Source organism: Canis lupus, chromosome 8, assembly GCF_003254725.2.
Source record: "Canis lupus dingo isolate Sandy chromosome 8, ASM325472v2, whole genome shotgun sequence".
In the NCBI taxonomy this organism is placed as follows: Eukaryota; Metazoa; Chordata; class Mammalia; order Carnivora; family Canidae; genus Canis; species Canis lupus.
In genome coordinates, this window is record NC_064250.1 from 37088574 (window position 1) to 37104841 (window position 16268).

Consider the following 16268-nt stretch of genomic DNA (forward strand, 5'->3'; position numbering starts at 1 on the left):
AGAACAATAAGAATGATAGCCTTTCCTGGGAGCACAGCTGCATTCTACGTCAGCCCAAGCCTGCTCTCCATAGGATGGTTCACCTGAGCCCTTAGCCTGAGCAGTAGCTATCCTTTCTCCAGGCAGCCTGTAAAACTCAGCCAGCTTGTGAGAGTTCAGCTCCAGGGATGGATCCTAACTGGTTTGAATTCATCATAGTGATATCATTCTTCTTGGCAATGATTGGTTCAGTACCTGGTCTTGGCCAATCAGAGCAATTTTTACTGGTAAAGGGTTGGCCAACCAAACCAAGTTGATCCAGTCTGAAGAAAAAGCTTTAACTTAAGGTTCAGACGGTTGAGGTTCACTGTCTTTCACTGGCTGGAGCAGCAGGTGTGTTTCTCTTGTAGCTGCTTATGGGCTTCCTTTCAACAGTGGAGTAAACCAGCTAGAAGACAAAACCTACACACAAAGGAGGGCAGAACAAGAAAATTGTAGAGAAATGGTGCCAAAGCCCTGACTGTATTATGCTCCCAGTTCTTGAAACCTGTGACTTTCCTGCTATAGGAGATAAGTGTGATTATTAATTTGACCTATTTGGTTCAGGTTTTCTGTTGCTTAGAGCTGAAGGTGTCCTAAAACAGCTAGGTATCATTGTTCTTTTGTGTGCTAGATAAGGAAACTAAGACTCAGAGTTGGAATCACTTGTTTTAGATCATGCAACTGGATATTTGAACACATATGGGCTAGATTTTTTTAAAAAAAGGTTTTATTTATTTATTCATGAGAGACCCATACAGAGACATAGGCAGAAGGAGAATCAGGCTCTCTGCCGGAGTGCCCCATGCAGAACTCAATCCCAGGACTCTGGGATCACGACCTGAGCCAAAGGCAGACCCTCAACTGCAGAGCCACCCAGGCGTCCCAAGATCTCTTAAATATATAAACTCCTGTGCAGTATGGTTCCAGCTAGTCTCTATTTACCAGAAGCACAACAGAAAACAGATTACATCAACAAATAGAGTAAGCAGAGTTTAATAACTAGGCCCTTTACAAACGTGTGAACAGGATTAAATGAAACAAAAAATAGGTAAATGAGGCTCCCCCAGGCTAGCAAGAGACAAGAATCATTTATCCTACTATATTTAAAGAGGCAAGGATGAAGTGAGGAGATGGGAGACTATTAGGGGAAACTGGAGAGGAGTCACCCCCTGGGGCTAAGTTCTTCAGTAGAGGGTTGCAGCCATGACCCAAACTGGCAAGTCAGTGAAGGAACCTGGGTGATAAATATTGTGATTGCTTTCTTTTCTACCCTTCCAGTCTCCTGTAGGCTCCCTTGAGAAGTTAGTGAGCACAGAACTTGGGTGACACAGTCCATAGAACAGGAAATAGAGCCAGAAGAGGGTGCAGAACAGACTTGGATGAGCAAGTGGGAAATATTCTGCAGAAGGAATCTTTTGCTTCCCACCAGCTTCTCAAATTTGCCTAATGTTGCAGATTGGTTAACCTTAGAAGACTGGCTTGCAGGATATTCAGTAAGAAGTGTTGTTTTGTTTTGTTTTGTTTTGTTTTTGTAATCAACATCCATGGAAGAAGAGCAAAGATGGGAGAAGATGAAGTGCAATGCAGTGCCGAAAAAAAGACTCAGCTAAACATGGTGGCTGGGTGGCACTTGGGAACTCTTCCAGGTTTGGGGTAAGGGACTTGGGCCTTCTATAGCCCTATGATGTTCAGCCATTGGATGCAGACTCTGAGTATCCAAATGTGACTGTCAACTCAGACCTTTTGTCAACAACCCTTACAGTGTTTGTATTTCCCTTTCTCAAGTGTACAGTCTCTCAAACCAAGAGCCTACATCCTACATCTCTGGGGAAGGATTGGGGGGGATCACTCCTTGTATACTTGCCATGGGTTCTTCCTTCTGGAGATCTGACTTCTTCATTCAGTGGGTTCTGAGTCTGAAACCTGGCTCAGGTGTGAAGACTGATAAACGAATCATGACTTCCTATTGGGGTAACTGCCTTCAGACTCCTGACTAATCATCTTGGATTTCTTTTATATAGATTGAAAGCACCTTTACTGACTGCCCATCTAGTTCAGCCCTGTAGAAGCTTTTGTCTATTAACCATCTCTATAACCCCCAGCTGGTCAGGTCCCCTTTTTCTGACGCTTCAACCTTGCCACTCAAATTTGTATCCACTTGGCTTCTGGTTAAATGCTAACATATGGCCTTGGTGGTTTTGGAGATTTAACCTGCCCATTGTTGTCAGGCCTGACCCCATTTCTGCATCTCTTATCTGTACTGGCTTATGTAGGAGAGCCACCACCAGACTGCTTAGTGATGTTTTTGCCCCTCTCACCAGATATTCCTCATTGCTTTGATATATGGTCTATGCTTCTAGCTCTCCTGTGAAGTAAAATTAGCTGATGGCTTTTTCTGGCTTTACATAAACATCCTTTGGACATAACCATTTCTCTACATCTTTTAGCCTCTTTTTTCCATTGTCTGGCATAGTAAGTCTGCTATTTCTATTTCATTTAGTATGGGCCAACATCTTTTTTGTGCTTCTAGAAGCCATCCTAGCTGTGTATATCACTTTCAAAGGTCTTTGTTAGAGTGTTAAATCTGAAAGTTCATTCTCCCATGATACGGCATTATGTTTTATCCACCTGGGTCCAGCACACCCAGAATCCAGTCTTTTTCTTTAAGATTTTATTTATTCATGAGAGAGAGAGAGAGCAGAGACCTAGGCAGATGGAGAAGCAGGCTCCCCTTGAGGAGCCCGATGTGGGACTTGATCCCAGGATCTCAGGATCATGCCCTAAGTTGAAGGCAGACACTCAACTGCTGAGCCACCTAGGTGTCCCAGAATCTGGTCTTTCTTATACTCTTCTGGAGGTTCCATGTAGCTACTTTGGGGTATTGTTCCTCTTAGCATGTCTCCAAATGAGTTGTGCTGTGATTTAACCATAATTATTGGTCAAGTGGCCATATGGGAAAGTGGCCACTTAGCAGACGACATATTCCTTTGTATGGGTGAGATTGCTGCATGATCTTCAGGCAAAAGAAGGTTAGCCCTTCATTGGGAGGATTGGGCCATTTCCATAGACTTAGAGAGTTTAGGCAGGCTAGTGATTCAAAATTTTTGAGTCTATCAACCTAGATGTCTGCACCTCATATGTGGGCATCCTATTCCCTTTCGAAAAAGGGCCTGACTGGCACAGGTGATCTTCCATGGTTGGGAGAAACTTTGTTCCTAGGGAGTGTTCACAGCTCCCTCCTACTGAGGAGATAAGAACCACTTTATTCCATACTAAGGGAGTACTCTGCTTTTTAATTGCCAGTTTATTCATCTCAGCTTTTTATTTTCTTTATCCAGAGCATCAACAGATGGCGACAGCAACCCTGTTCCACTGTCCTAACAGTTACTGCTTTCTCCAAATTGAGCTAATGCATTCTCTTCTACCAGTTCTTGTTTACCACCTGTAAAAATTTCAACAATTGCACTGTTTCATGTGCCCGGGACTATATGTGCTGCTCCTGTCATTAGTGATGGGTCCTCTTTGCCATCAGGTTGACAAAGCTTGATAGAAAATGGGATATTCTTGATAATCCTCCTGCCATCAGGTTTTTAGGAAGCAGAAGGGGAAGTTAAGCCTCAATATAGAGACAATAAAGCCTCTGCTGACCCCACAGGGACCTCTGAGGCTGATATGTCCCTTGTCCTAAATTGTAGTTAATCGGTCTTTGGCTTTGGGCTGCCCCAGAAGGAGGTCTGATTTGTAGATGAAGCGGCTTTGTTCACTCAGTTCAGATCTTCAGAGTATTGGCTGCTGCACTCATAGAAGCTGAGGAAATAAGTCCATTATTTGTTTTCAGCTTTGAGTTATAATCAACATATAACATTGTGAAAGTTTAAAGTGTGTGGTGTGTTAATCTGATATGTATATATTGCAAAATGATTACTACCATAGCATTAGCTAATACCTCCATCACATCACATAATTACCATTTTTTTGTGGTTAGAACATTTAAGATCCCTTAGCAACTTTCAAGTATATAATACAATATTAACTATAATCATCGTGCTGAACATTAGGTCCTCAGAACTTATTCATCTTATTAGGTGGAAATTTGGACCCTTTGACCATCCTTTCATTCTTTTCCTTTAATTGATATATAGTTGACATACAATATTCTATTTCTTTCAGGTGTACATCATAGTTTGATATTTTTAATATATTATGAAATAATCCCCATGATCAATGTAGTTACCATCTGTCACCATACAAAGTTATCCCAATATTATTCACTATATTCTCTATGCTATGCATTACATCCCATGACTGACTGACTTTAGAACTGGAAGTTTGTGCTTTTTAATCCTTTCACCTATTTTGCCCCCCATATCTCTTGCCCCTGTGATAAACAAGTTTGTTACCTGATATGAGTGTGTTTGTTTTGATCGTTTTGTATTTAGATTCTACATGTCATTTTCTTTAGATAAACACTCAGAAGTGGAATTGATTGATCATATATTTTTATTTTAATTTTTTGAGGAACCCATAGTGGTTGCACCAATTTACATTACTACCAGTGGCGTATGAGTGTTCTTGGTGTTTCATTCTCTCTCTCTCTCTCTCTTTTAAAAGATTTTATTCATTCATTCATGAGATGCAGAGAGAGAGAGACAGAGACATAGGCAGAGGGAGAAGCAGGCTCCCTGCAGGGAACCTGATGCCAGACTTGATCCCAGGACCCGAGATCACGACCTGAGCCAAAGGCAGACACTCAATCACCGAGCCACCCAGGTGTCCAGGAGTGTTTCATTCTTGAAGGAGGATGTGGGTTGTCTGTCAGAACATGCTTCATATTCAAGTATGACTAGCTCTCAAGGTAAAGAAGCTTAGGCTAGGATGAAAAATACCTTGGAATGTAAGCAACATGAGGGCAATAATTTTTGTACATTTTGTGCATTTCTGTCTTCCTGGCACCTAGAACACTGCCTGGCCTGGAGCTTTGGCTCCAGGAGTAATTGTTTCTTTTTTATATATAAATTTATTTTTTATTGATGTTCAATTTGTCAACATATAGAATAATACCCAGTGCTCATCCCGTCAAGTGCCCACCTCAGTGCCCAACACCCAGTCACCCCCACCCCCCGCCCACCTCCCCTTCCATCACCCCTAGTTCGTTTCCCAGAGTTAGGAGTCTTTCATGTTCTGTCTCCCTTTCTGATATTTCCCACTCCAGGAGTAATTGTTGAATGACGCTGGTCACTCTTAGATTCCAACAGAGTATGCAGTGTGCCTTCCCACTGCTCTAGGCATAACTGTTTCTTCTAAATAAGATATCATGTTTTCTTTTTTTTGATATTTTTTCATTGCCATAAGCTAGTCATCAGTTTCAATCCATTATGTATTGATGTTAGTGAGTTAGTATTTATCAACTGATGTTAAAATGGAAAAAATCTAGTATTTTCCCCCCTGTTTTCTGAGACTTGGTTGACTGATTCCTCATGTTATTTTTGACTCAGATTTTTTAAAGTCACTGGACAACTTAAAATTCATTTGTATTTATGTGGTTAAATTTTCTTTTATTTCTTAAAGGTAGTGATGTGACCAAAATTAAAAATCTAACTTTTGTTTTAGGTTTAAAATATTTGACTTCTTCAGATTTTTTTTATGGGTGGAATAGCCAAATAGTAACACTCATTTACCATAAGGAGAGGACAAATACACAAACTGACCTAGAATATCTTTCCATTAGACATTGTGAACAAATAATGAAATGTAAGGAGCTAACATTCCTTAGGAAGCAATATTTAAAAAGAAATATTTTCACAAATATCTATCATTAACAAGAATCACATCCGTTTACCTCCCATTTTTTCCTTTACATCGAGAATAGATGTAGATAGAAACATATGAATATGAATTACACAAATATATAACTTAGAGTCAGTTTATGTTCAGACAACTTGCACAGATTTATAGACTTAAGTTCTTTTGAAATATCAGTAATTCATATTACTCATCTTGTCAGCTCTTGACCTGTAGATTTAAATGTCTTTAATGGATACCAAAATTCATAAATATCACAGTCTCACTATAGAGTAAACTTCCAAATGATGATTTTAATAATACAGTAATAGCATCTGATAGTTAAGTGTTTTTTATGTGCCACACATTATGCTAAATACAGTGTCATCATCCTCCATAGTGCTTACAGGCATCATCACTCCAGAGCACTCATTCCTAGCCCCATATCCCCTACCAGTGGTACAGGTACTTGGTCTTTAGGGCTACTGTTCTTCACTGTTATTAACTTGCTGAATTCACTGACAATGACAACTAATAACAGTCATGAAAAGTGCCTTCTAATTCTAAAGGTTTTACTCTTTCACATCAGGTGAATTCATTTGGCCAGTTCTATGAAACTGATGTCCATCAAGATTCATCCAAAAAAAGAAATAGGAAAACATTGAAGATGGTCACACAATTCGTAGTTGCCTGGAGATTCTGCTCTCTTGTTCTTTTGGATCGCTAAACATGGCTTGCCTTGAACATTCTATTATTGAAGGTAAGAAGGTTTTGTCAAGCAGTTTTGGTCCAGACATTCCTTCTTCTGTGTGATATCTTTTTCATTTCCCGGGTTGACAGAAGCACTTGCCTAAGCTCTTGGTAATACCTCCCTCCCTCTCCTCTCTTCATACAAACACACACACACACACACACACACACACACACACACACACACACACATGATCTCCATGACAGGAATGATTTTCTTTGTAAAATGGAATTAACTGTAAAGTGTGCATTAGGTTTTGAACTACATAAGAGTGTGTTCTGGATCGTTTAATGCTCCCCAGCACTTTTCCCAGTAACTTGTACAGTCATTGGTTGAATGAGTAAATGCAAGAACAGATAAAAGCTCAGAATATGAGGACTGAATGGATATTTAGGCAAAAATAGCCATCTCGGGATTAAAATGTTGGGCATGTGGCTTAGTTATGAGTGCACACAAGCTGGATACACCATCAATAAACTTCTTTCCCCATTCCAGGAAGGACTGCTTACAGCCTTTTGTCACTTGGCTCTCTGGATTGGAATAGGAATCTTTTTTCCAGTAGTTCACATAAATAGGATACCAAATAGTTGGTCCCTCTGTAATCAGTGACCTCCCCAGTTGGCTGACTGAATGAATGTCATTGTAAACTTTGAAATGCCCCCATATTGTAGAATTCATTTGCCACCAGCTGTTGAAGAGAGCAGAAAACTTCTTACTTTCTAGTGCCCCTTTACATAGAATATATTCTTCTATTTTTAGGTTCCTGTAATAGCCATATGCCTATTCTTTCCCTTCTATTAAACACATGCTCACTAGAAGAAACAACTTATGCTGACCGTTCAGGCCTTTGAATTGGATGGCTTTCAAAGGAAAATCAGTATAGATCATTTCTCTAATCCCTCATATGATTAGGTTATCCCTACTCTATAAATTTCCTTTAAATAAGAGGCAATAACTAGAAGATGAGAAAGAACAGGACATTGGAAAGAAAGTTTTAAAAATGGATTCAAGTAGAATAAACCTTGGGAAACCTAACAGGGTCACATCTTTCTCAATATGGTGTCACAGTAGGAAGCCTGGCAGGAGATAATAATTTAGTGGATGTACCAATTAATAAGATGGAGAGGAAAAGTTAATAAAGTTCTTCCATTGAAATATTTTCTCCTCTCATCTTTTTTCTGTGTTCTCTGAAAGAAACAATGTTGCATCTGATATTCTGAATTTCCCTTTGTCTTAATTTGTAACAACCACATTGTGACATGTAGCATCTCAGTGCTGATGTGTAGGTGCTAAAGGGCAGTTTTTGAATAGTTCATCTGTGATGTGCAGGACAGTTATTCAGGTGATTAACTAGACTCTATTCAGGTCAGAAAAGAAATACTAGCCTGAGATTTCCTTGGTCCTTGTCACAGGTCAAGAGTATTCACCAACCAAGTTTGATTGAGCAATTCATTAGTGGATACTGTCTACCTTGTACTATAAAATTGGAAATTCTTGCCCAGTCAAAACTGATATACTGAGTTTTTCCTTTTTCTGCATTAATTTAAATGAACATAAAGTAGGATGACCTGTCCTCTCAATGCCACATCAGCTCCTCTGTATGATAACTCAGAGTCTGGCATTTCCCCCACTTTACTAGTAATTGCCTTCGTTAGAAACATTGCTAGGGCCATGAAAAATATATTCTAATATAAAATTTAATAAAAATAAATCAAAATTCAGGGCGAAGGGAATAAAGTGGTAGGTGACTCTTTGACAACTATTATAGGGATAACATCAAGATAATTGGTAATGAAAAATTTGTCATCCTGTTTCCAGTGAGCTGCGAAGGGGCTAATGACTTTATTTTGTGTAAAAACTAGCGTCTGCACAAAGTGTCAAGCCATTAATATTGAGTCTGAAACTATGGAGTTGATGTTTTTAGGCACCACTTTTAATCTTGTGTCATTCTGATGACCAATTTCTAGGACGATCATTGGATCATTAAGGTTTGTTTATCAGTCTCATAGCCTAAACATTGCATTTGGGGCATAAAAATAGCCAACAAAAAGCAAGTGTAACAAATCATGTACCAAAACAAGAATGCACTTGTTTTAGGTATCTTTTTAAAGATTATTTTAAATTTGGGATTTTATGAAGACCAAATAAGTGATGGATTGAGATTGAAAGAGACCTTGGAAAGATTAGTACCCATTTTGCTAACAGATTTATTTAAATACACCCTGAAGAGACCTTATAAATCACACAGCTACAACTACAATATGATCCTTCCTTATTAAGCTCTGGGGAAAACCCGTGCCCAGAGGAAATGTCTCATTCCTGGTTCTGTGTGCATCTCCTTCCTTTCATGTCATGGCTATTCTGTTCCTGCCCTGATTCTCTCCTGCTTTGCCTTCTGATCACTCAAATCCAACAGGTCACCTGCTGTGATCAGTGCAGCTTACCAATTCCAGAGTGTTCTTAGTTTCTCTTTCTGCAAATGTTCAAGGCTTAAACTTTAAATTCAGTTTTTACTAACTGCATTTTTGTCTGTATTGGGACATAAAACTGGGGGTTTCAAGGTACCATTTCTTTGATTAGATAAAATGCTTATTTTAGCTGCTACTGCTTGTAAAATATATATGTTGCAGAAGTGGACAGGCTTTATAGTCTCTGTTTTTTGGAAAAGGAGGAAATAACTTTCAGCCAGAGTACCTCTCAAATGTTGCAAGCCTGACAATGGAGTTTGTTTCACTCTATCAGTTTCCCCATACTGACATCAGGAGTTAAAGTGAATCATTTGCTACTTTATGGGGTTTTGTTTTTTAACCAGTTTATGTATCTTACGTTTGTGATTCACCAACTCTCAAGAAAAAGACCTGTTAAGAGGAAAGTGGTAGACAGTAGTGTGGAAGTTGTTCTAGTCCACAGACTGCACTACACTGACAACTACTGTGGGCTCCAGCCTCCACTTGGACACTGGTTAAGATAAAGTCCTTGAACCCTCAATAGAAGTTGTAATTTCTTCTCTGGTTATGTGAATATAGATACATGACAGAATGGGTGTAATGGAAGCACAAGCGTATAGTCATTTACATGCACAATTGAGGGCTTACTGTGCACCAGACACTGTTCTAACTGCTTGATCTGTTTTAATTCCTCTAATTCTCTGAATACGTCCATTGGAATCATAATATTAATTCATCCCTCTAACACTTTTTTCTCTTAATGGAGGAGAGGAAGAGGAGAAGGAGAGAGAAAATCTGAAGCCGACTCCATGCCCAGTGCCAGAACCAGATGCAGGGCTCCATCCCATGACCATGAGATCTTGACCAGAGCTGAAACCAAGAGTCCTGGTCTGTATTCAGCTGAGCCACCCGGGTGCCCCATGCCCCCTTACACTTTCAAAGTGTCCTTCACTCTGAGCTAGGTCATATTATAATTTTATAAGAGAGGGAGCAGGCACAGAGAAGTTAAATCATATGCCTAAAGCTACATAATTACTAAAAGTTAAAGCCTTGATTGGAACCCAAACAGTCAAATTCAAGTTCATGCCTTAAAGACTACCCTGTTTGTCTTTGCAGTACAATTTGGGAAGCCTAATTTTGCCCCAGCATCAACAGTTGAGGTAAAAAACAAAACGAAATAAAAAACCAGCAAAACCCCCAAAACCAAAACTTTATGTGATACCTTATTTTGCTGTTTAATTAATTCATAAATGTTATGTTCACTTTGTATTTCTGGTTGTTCTTCCTCCTCCTCTGAGTCCTTTAATATATAAACACACTTGGAAAGCATTTAATACTGTACTTTAGAAATAACTTCAGAAATTCAGTTTTCCCCTCTTATTCTGAGAGTATGGAATATATGGATATGATAGAAATAGTGGAAAAGGTAGAAGTCATAAGGAAAGTAGAAGCAATAAGTAGGAATAAGGATAAGCCCTACTTTCTATATTTTTCTAGGATTATTTCTGCATGCCACTTTCCTTGTTTTGTATTAGAATGGACAGAGAAATGACTAAGAATATGCATCTTTCTTGGGAAATACAAATTTCAACATCTTTTTAAAAAATCTTTTTGAAGCTACAAAGATGTTTGAGATAATCTTTGCCTCTGTCCCTTAGTGATATAAACTCATCAAGGGCAGGAGTCTTATCTTAATCTTTCTGAATCCCCTATGGCTTGGGGTGCAGCAGGTTCACAGTAAATAGTTGTTGAATAAATGCTTAAGATGATAGGATCACCTCCTCTCTGAGTAAGTTAAGTCTTGAGTTCCTGGAAACCTACTGAAGCAATCCAATGTCTTGAGCCTGGCTCCTGTCCTCTTCTTAGCAGGGACTCATATTTACCAGCAGGTGGCAGCAAACCTTCCTTTTCGCTCCTGGTTGGGGTGGAAGTGTCTCAGCCAAATTCTGTAGTTTGGATGTGTCCTGCCTTTCCCATGATGCCTTTTGGATCTAGTTTACTAAGAAATTCATCTCTATAAAAATTATCTTCAACTAGTTCCCCTTGAAAAAGAAATTAGGTTTTGATAGAAGGAATCAAATCTGATTGAAAATGAGCCACCCAACCTTGCCAATTGTCCTAAGTTCTGTGTGCTGGCGATAGCAGACACTTTGGGAGATGCCATAGAAGAGGAAACTGTGGACAGAGTCCTCACTGGGAAAGCACTGGTTCTGCAGATAGACCACTGCCTCCACTGCCTATTAAAAATCTATCCTGCAGGGAGGGCAACTGGGAGATAGGATAGGGTGACCATTCATTGGGTGATCTAGCACAGCTTTATATCTGACGTTTCAACATATTTATGCTCCTCTACATTGTTTAAGTGTCCTTATTTGAATGATAAATGTTACGGTTACAAGTGGCATAATGTCCTGAGATAGGTCATCAGCTAAGAGTGAGATGGGAGTCAGACTCCAGGACTTGAGAGGTAGATAAAGAGAGGTTGGGAAGGAAGCAGAGATTCCTGAATAGAGGAGAACTTTGGGGCTGGGGAAAACTGTGTTTGTTTCCTTGCCTTCCATAGTTGGAGTGTTTGTAGCAAAATTGTGAAGGAGGTTGTACTTTTGCCCTGTCCTACAACATGCTTTACAGCTCCTATTTCTTTCTCCTGAGGATATCCTGGGTAGCTACATTTCAAGTTTAAGGAATGTGCTTTGAAGTGGGAGAGATCCAGCCATCAAGTGGCCTTAAGGGAAGGACTCTCCTGACACTGCTTTCCCATAGTAAGCTGACCATGCATCCTACAGATGGGCAGCTGTGTGTGTGTGTGTGTGTGTGTGTGTGTGTGTGTGTGGTGGGTCACATGGACAGGGGTTTATTTTTGCAGGACCGTGAGCTAGCTTTAACACTCCAGTCATCCATGGAAGGTGATGTGGTTCTGTGAGGTGCTGTAGAATTGGATTTAAGAGGGTCCACTTTGCATATGGAGTAGAGTGACTTGAATTTAGACTCTGCCACTTGTTAGTTGTATGAATATAGATAAGTAACTCCTTAGTGTTACTAAGAATGGGGTTAGTAATGTTCACATTAGCCCAGTGCTTTACACTTGATAATATTGAATAAATTAGTTATTGTTAAAGCTGATTACATAGGAAAACTAAAATAAATGATGAAATGATGTGATTATTTTTGTGTGTGATATCAAGGGTTTTATACATATTTATAACTTTACTTTTTAAAGGCATCTAGTCCTTAATTAGTTCCATAAATTTTTTTTAAGATTTTATTTATTTATTCAGGAGACAGGCAGAGACATACAGGCAGAGGGAGAAGCAGACTTCCCACAGGGATCCCCATGTGGGACTGGATCTTGGAACTCTGGGATTATACCCTGAGCAGAAGGCAGATACTCAACCGCTGAGCCACCCAGGTGTCCCAGTTGCATAATTGAAGACTCTTTTTTCCAGTTTTGAGATATCATTGCCATACAGTATAAGTTTAAGGAGCATAACATAATCATGTGACTTAAATTTTAAAATAATTAGCACAATAAGTTTAGTTAACACCCAAAATCTTATATAGATACAAAAAACCCTTTTCCCCCCTTGTGATGAGAACTCTTAGAATTTACTCTCAACACTGTTATAAGGTGTATATAAAAGTTAAGTGTCGTCTTCATGTAGTACATTACACCTCTGTACTAATAACCATACAACTTGGGGAATATAAAAAAGTAGTGAAAGGGATTATAGGGGAAAGGAGAGAAAATGAGTAGGAAAAATCAGAGAGGGTGACAAAACATGAGAGAGTCCTAACTCTGGGAAACAAACAAGGGGTAGTAGAAGAGGATGTCGGCAGGGTGATGGAGTGATTGGGTGATGGGCACTGAGGAGGCACTTGACGAGAGGAGCACTGGGTGTTTTACTGTATGTTGGAAAATTGAACTTCAATAAAAAAATATACATATAAAAAACCCTTACAACTGTAAGTTGAGTGGTTCAGTCAGTTAAGGATCTGCCTTCTGCTCAGGTCATGATCCCAGGGTCCTGAGAGAGAGCCCCTCCTTAGGCTCTCTGCTCAGTGGGGAGCCTGCTTCTCCCTCTGCCCCTCTCCCTGCTCATGCTTTCTTTCTCTCTAAAATAAATAAAATCTTTTTTTAAAAAAAGAAGAAATTCCAGTTAACATACAGTGTAATATTAGTTGCAGGCGTACAATTTAGTGATTCAACACTTAAATACAGTACCTAGTGCTCACCATAACAAGTGTACTCCTTAATCCCCATTTTAAAATTAAGAAAAAAAAGGGGAGAATGGTGCGGTGGGGGTGGGGTGTGGAGGGGGAAGCTGCAGCTCTTAGTGTGATTTGATATTAGTAGAATGCAGAGATGCTGAATCAGGGCCTGGACCTGGACTCCCTGCAGTCCAAGGCAGGCAGGCTTTTAACTAGCACTAGAGTCTAGTCCTTGAATAGTTACTTTCTGTAGATCGGAAGTTGTTTGCCCAAGGTATTGATTCTTACGCTGTGATGTTGACCAGCCAGCCCTCTAAAGGCTTTGCAAGAGAGATTTAAACTTGGGTGTTTAATGAGCTGAAGAATTTCTGCCAGAAATGCTTTTCTACTAGAAGATCCATCTTCCTTTGAAGATAGTAGTTTTTTTTCCCCCATTTTACCAGAAAGATCTGATTTGCCAAAACCCAGTAAATTGAGGCAAAAAGGTGAGACTTTCTGCCTTCAAGATTAATGAAACCAGAGCTTGGTGTGTGCACAAATCCTTCTGATCCCAGAGGCCTACAGAATAAAATGGAACAGCCTCCCTATTTGGGGCAATATTTTAATTCTCACCAAAGGCCAGAATGAGACCTTTAGAGACACAGAGGTCTGAAAAGAATTATGGTACCCACCCCTGACTGTCATGTAGTTCAATAACAATAAAAAAATTCTAAATCAAAATGTAAGTGTAAGAAAGTTAAGATAAACAGTTATAATTTCCTATGACTCTTGATAATTTTTTTGAAATATAAATTCTTTAATTCTTCATCTTCCTCTTTCTCCCTTTGCCCTCACTTTGCTGTTGCACTGCCTGGTGTGTGTTCCTAGTCTACCTATTTGGTAACTTCCTTACCTCCTGCCCAGAGAGTGGCATTTGTCCTGTATGGTACTTGGGTCACCTGCATCAGATCACATGGGGAGCTCAATAAATAAAGATTCCAGAGGAGTTCACACCCTTCCCAGACCTAACTCATCAAAATATCTGGGAGTGGAAACTGTTTCTTAATGAGGTCCCCAGGTGATGATTGAAACTGAAATAAAACTTAAGAAGCACACTTAGAATACTTAGAGTGTCATAGTCCTACAGCTTATAATTACTGGGGAAGTTCTTTTAAAAAAATAGGTAAATGATTATTCAGGGGAAAGGTCATGACTGGGAAGGATGTGAAAGGGCATGTTATAGTGCTGTTAGTGTTTTGCCAATCTAGCTACTGATTTTAGGACCAATTACAGATGAAATTTTCATCTGTAGAATTTACCACCCTGTACTTACGATGCATGTACCTTTCTGTGTGAATGTTAAACTTCAGTAAAAAGCAACACGAAACAAAAATACAGATGGTCTCTCACAGCTTCTGCTTATTTAAGTAGCCTGGATGAGGCCTCTAGAATGTCTTGATGGAACGCTCCATTATGATTCTGTTGAGAATTACATACTAGACCAGTGCAGTTCAATAGTAATATAAGCCACAACTGTATCTTAATTTTTTCTAGTAGCCACATTAAAAAAGTGAAACAGGTGAAATTAGTTAAAAATTTTTAACTCAAAATCTAAATGTCACTTGAAAATGTAAGCACTACAAAAATTGAGATATTTTGTATTTTGTTTTCCACATTGGATCTTTGAAATTTAGTGTATAGTTTATACTTGCTGCACATCTCAGTTTGAGCTAGCTACATTTCAGGTGCTCAATAGCCACATGTGGCCAGTGATGACTGTATTGTGTAACAAAGTTTAGATAGTCTCTCTCTCCCTTAATCTGGAAATGCTGGAACGAAGATGTTTCAAGCAACCCATTTTGCTTATAATTCCAGACACCAGTGATGCCTAGAGCCTTCTCATAAAATCTTCCTTCATGAATTCTTTTGTCACTCCCTTACTCCTTCCCTTCTCCATTGCTCCCACTTAGTTCAGCCTTTCCCAACCCATGACTCTATCATAGGCTCTTAAGAAATTTCTTCCTACCTCTACTTCTCTCCTTTGTAAACAAATTTGCTATAAATGTTCCATTGCTGTTACAACATAATTTTCACCATTACACATTCCTCTGGACCATAACACTTCCAAGGATATAACCAACAAATTGCAAATTAGAAGAGTTTAACATTCATAAATATTAATGATAACATGTATTATACTTTTACAGAGTAGATTGCCACAATGCATGTATTTTGCATATCTACTCACCCTGTGAGATAGGTACTATTATGCTTATTTTATAGGTGATAAAATGAAACGTATGAAAGCTACATGATAAGAAAAGCAGTAAGAGGCAGTGCTGGTCTCAAATCCAACTGGCTCTACATTCCAAGCTCCCCTACATCATACTTTCTTGGACCATCTGATCCTGTATTCTACAACGCATAACAGAAAACCTATAATTGTTCACCCCTAACAGATCTAGTGTTAGTTGATCAACCACTAATAATGGACATTGCATTAGGAGAAGTCCATTCTGTTATAGCTGATTTTTCGAGAGCTATGTCATTTCCGTTCAAATCCTGCAGCCTAGTTCTCAAAGTTCTTCATAATCTGGCTTTAAGCTTCATTTTCAGTCATATCTCCTACTTCTCCAACCACATGGCATGTTTTACACTCTCATCTACGTTCTGTCATTCCCTCACCAAAACCATTCACTTTGACTGGCTTCTTGTTGCTTCCCCTTAGCACAGAATTCTACTCATCTTCCAAAGACAAGCTGTGAGCCCTGTCTACAGAAGGGTACTTTTTCCTCTGAATCTGGTACCATGTTGGCTCTTCCCTATTACTGGTTACATGAATTGCTCTTGTATTTATTTTTTTCATGCTCACAGTAGAGGATTTAATTCCTCCAAGATTTAATGGTAATCCCTTTCATGTTCACCTACAGGCTGGGACCTTAGATAAAATTTTGATAGGCTAGTCATATTTACCATTAAGTAGTCTCATTAATGTGTCTACATTTGTTCCCTAAAGGAGGCCACCCAAAACTATGCTTGAATCATTGCTCTGCAGCTGAGTAATGGAGTTGAGGTTGAAA

The 16268-nt window shown here is 39.2% G+C and overlaps 1 long non-coding RNA gene across 1 annotated transcript; it reads left to right on the forward strand.

Annotated features, from left to right (window-relative positions):
* The first annotated feature begins 280 nt into the window (after positions 1–280).
* On the forward strand, positions 281–10228 carry LOC118355464 (uncharacterized). Its single transcript, XR_004817914.2, has 3 exons — positions 281–372; positions 6392–6562; positions 9767–10228. It is a non-coding gene; the product is annotated as an uncharacterized LOC118355464 (long non-coding RNA).
* Positions 10229–16268: the final 6040 nt, after the last annotated feature.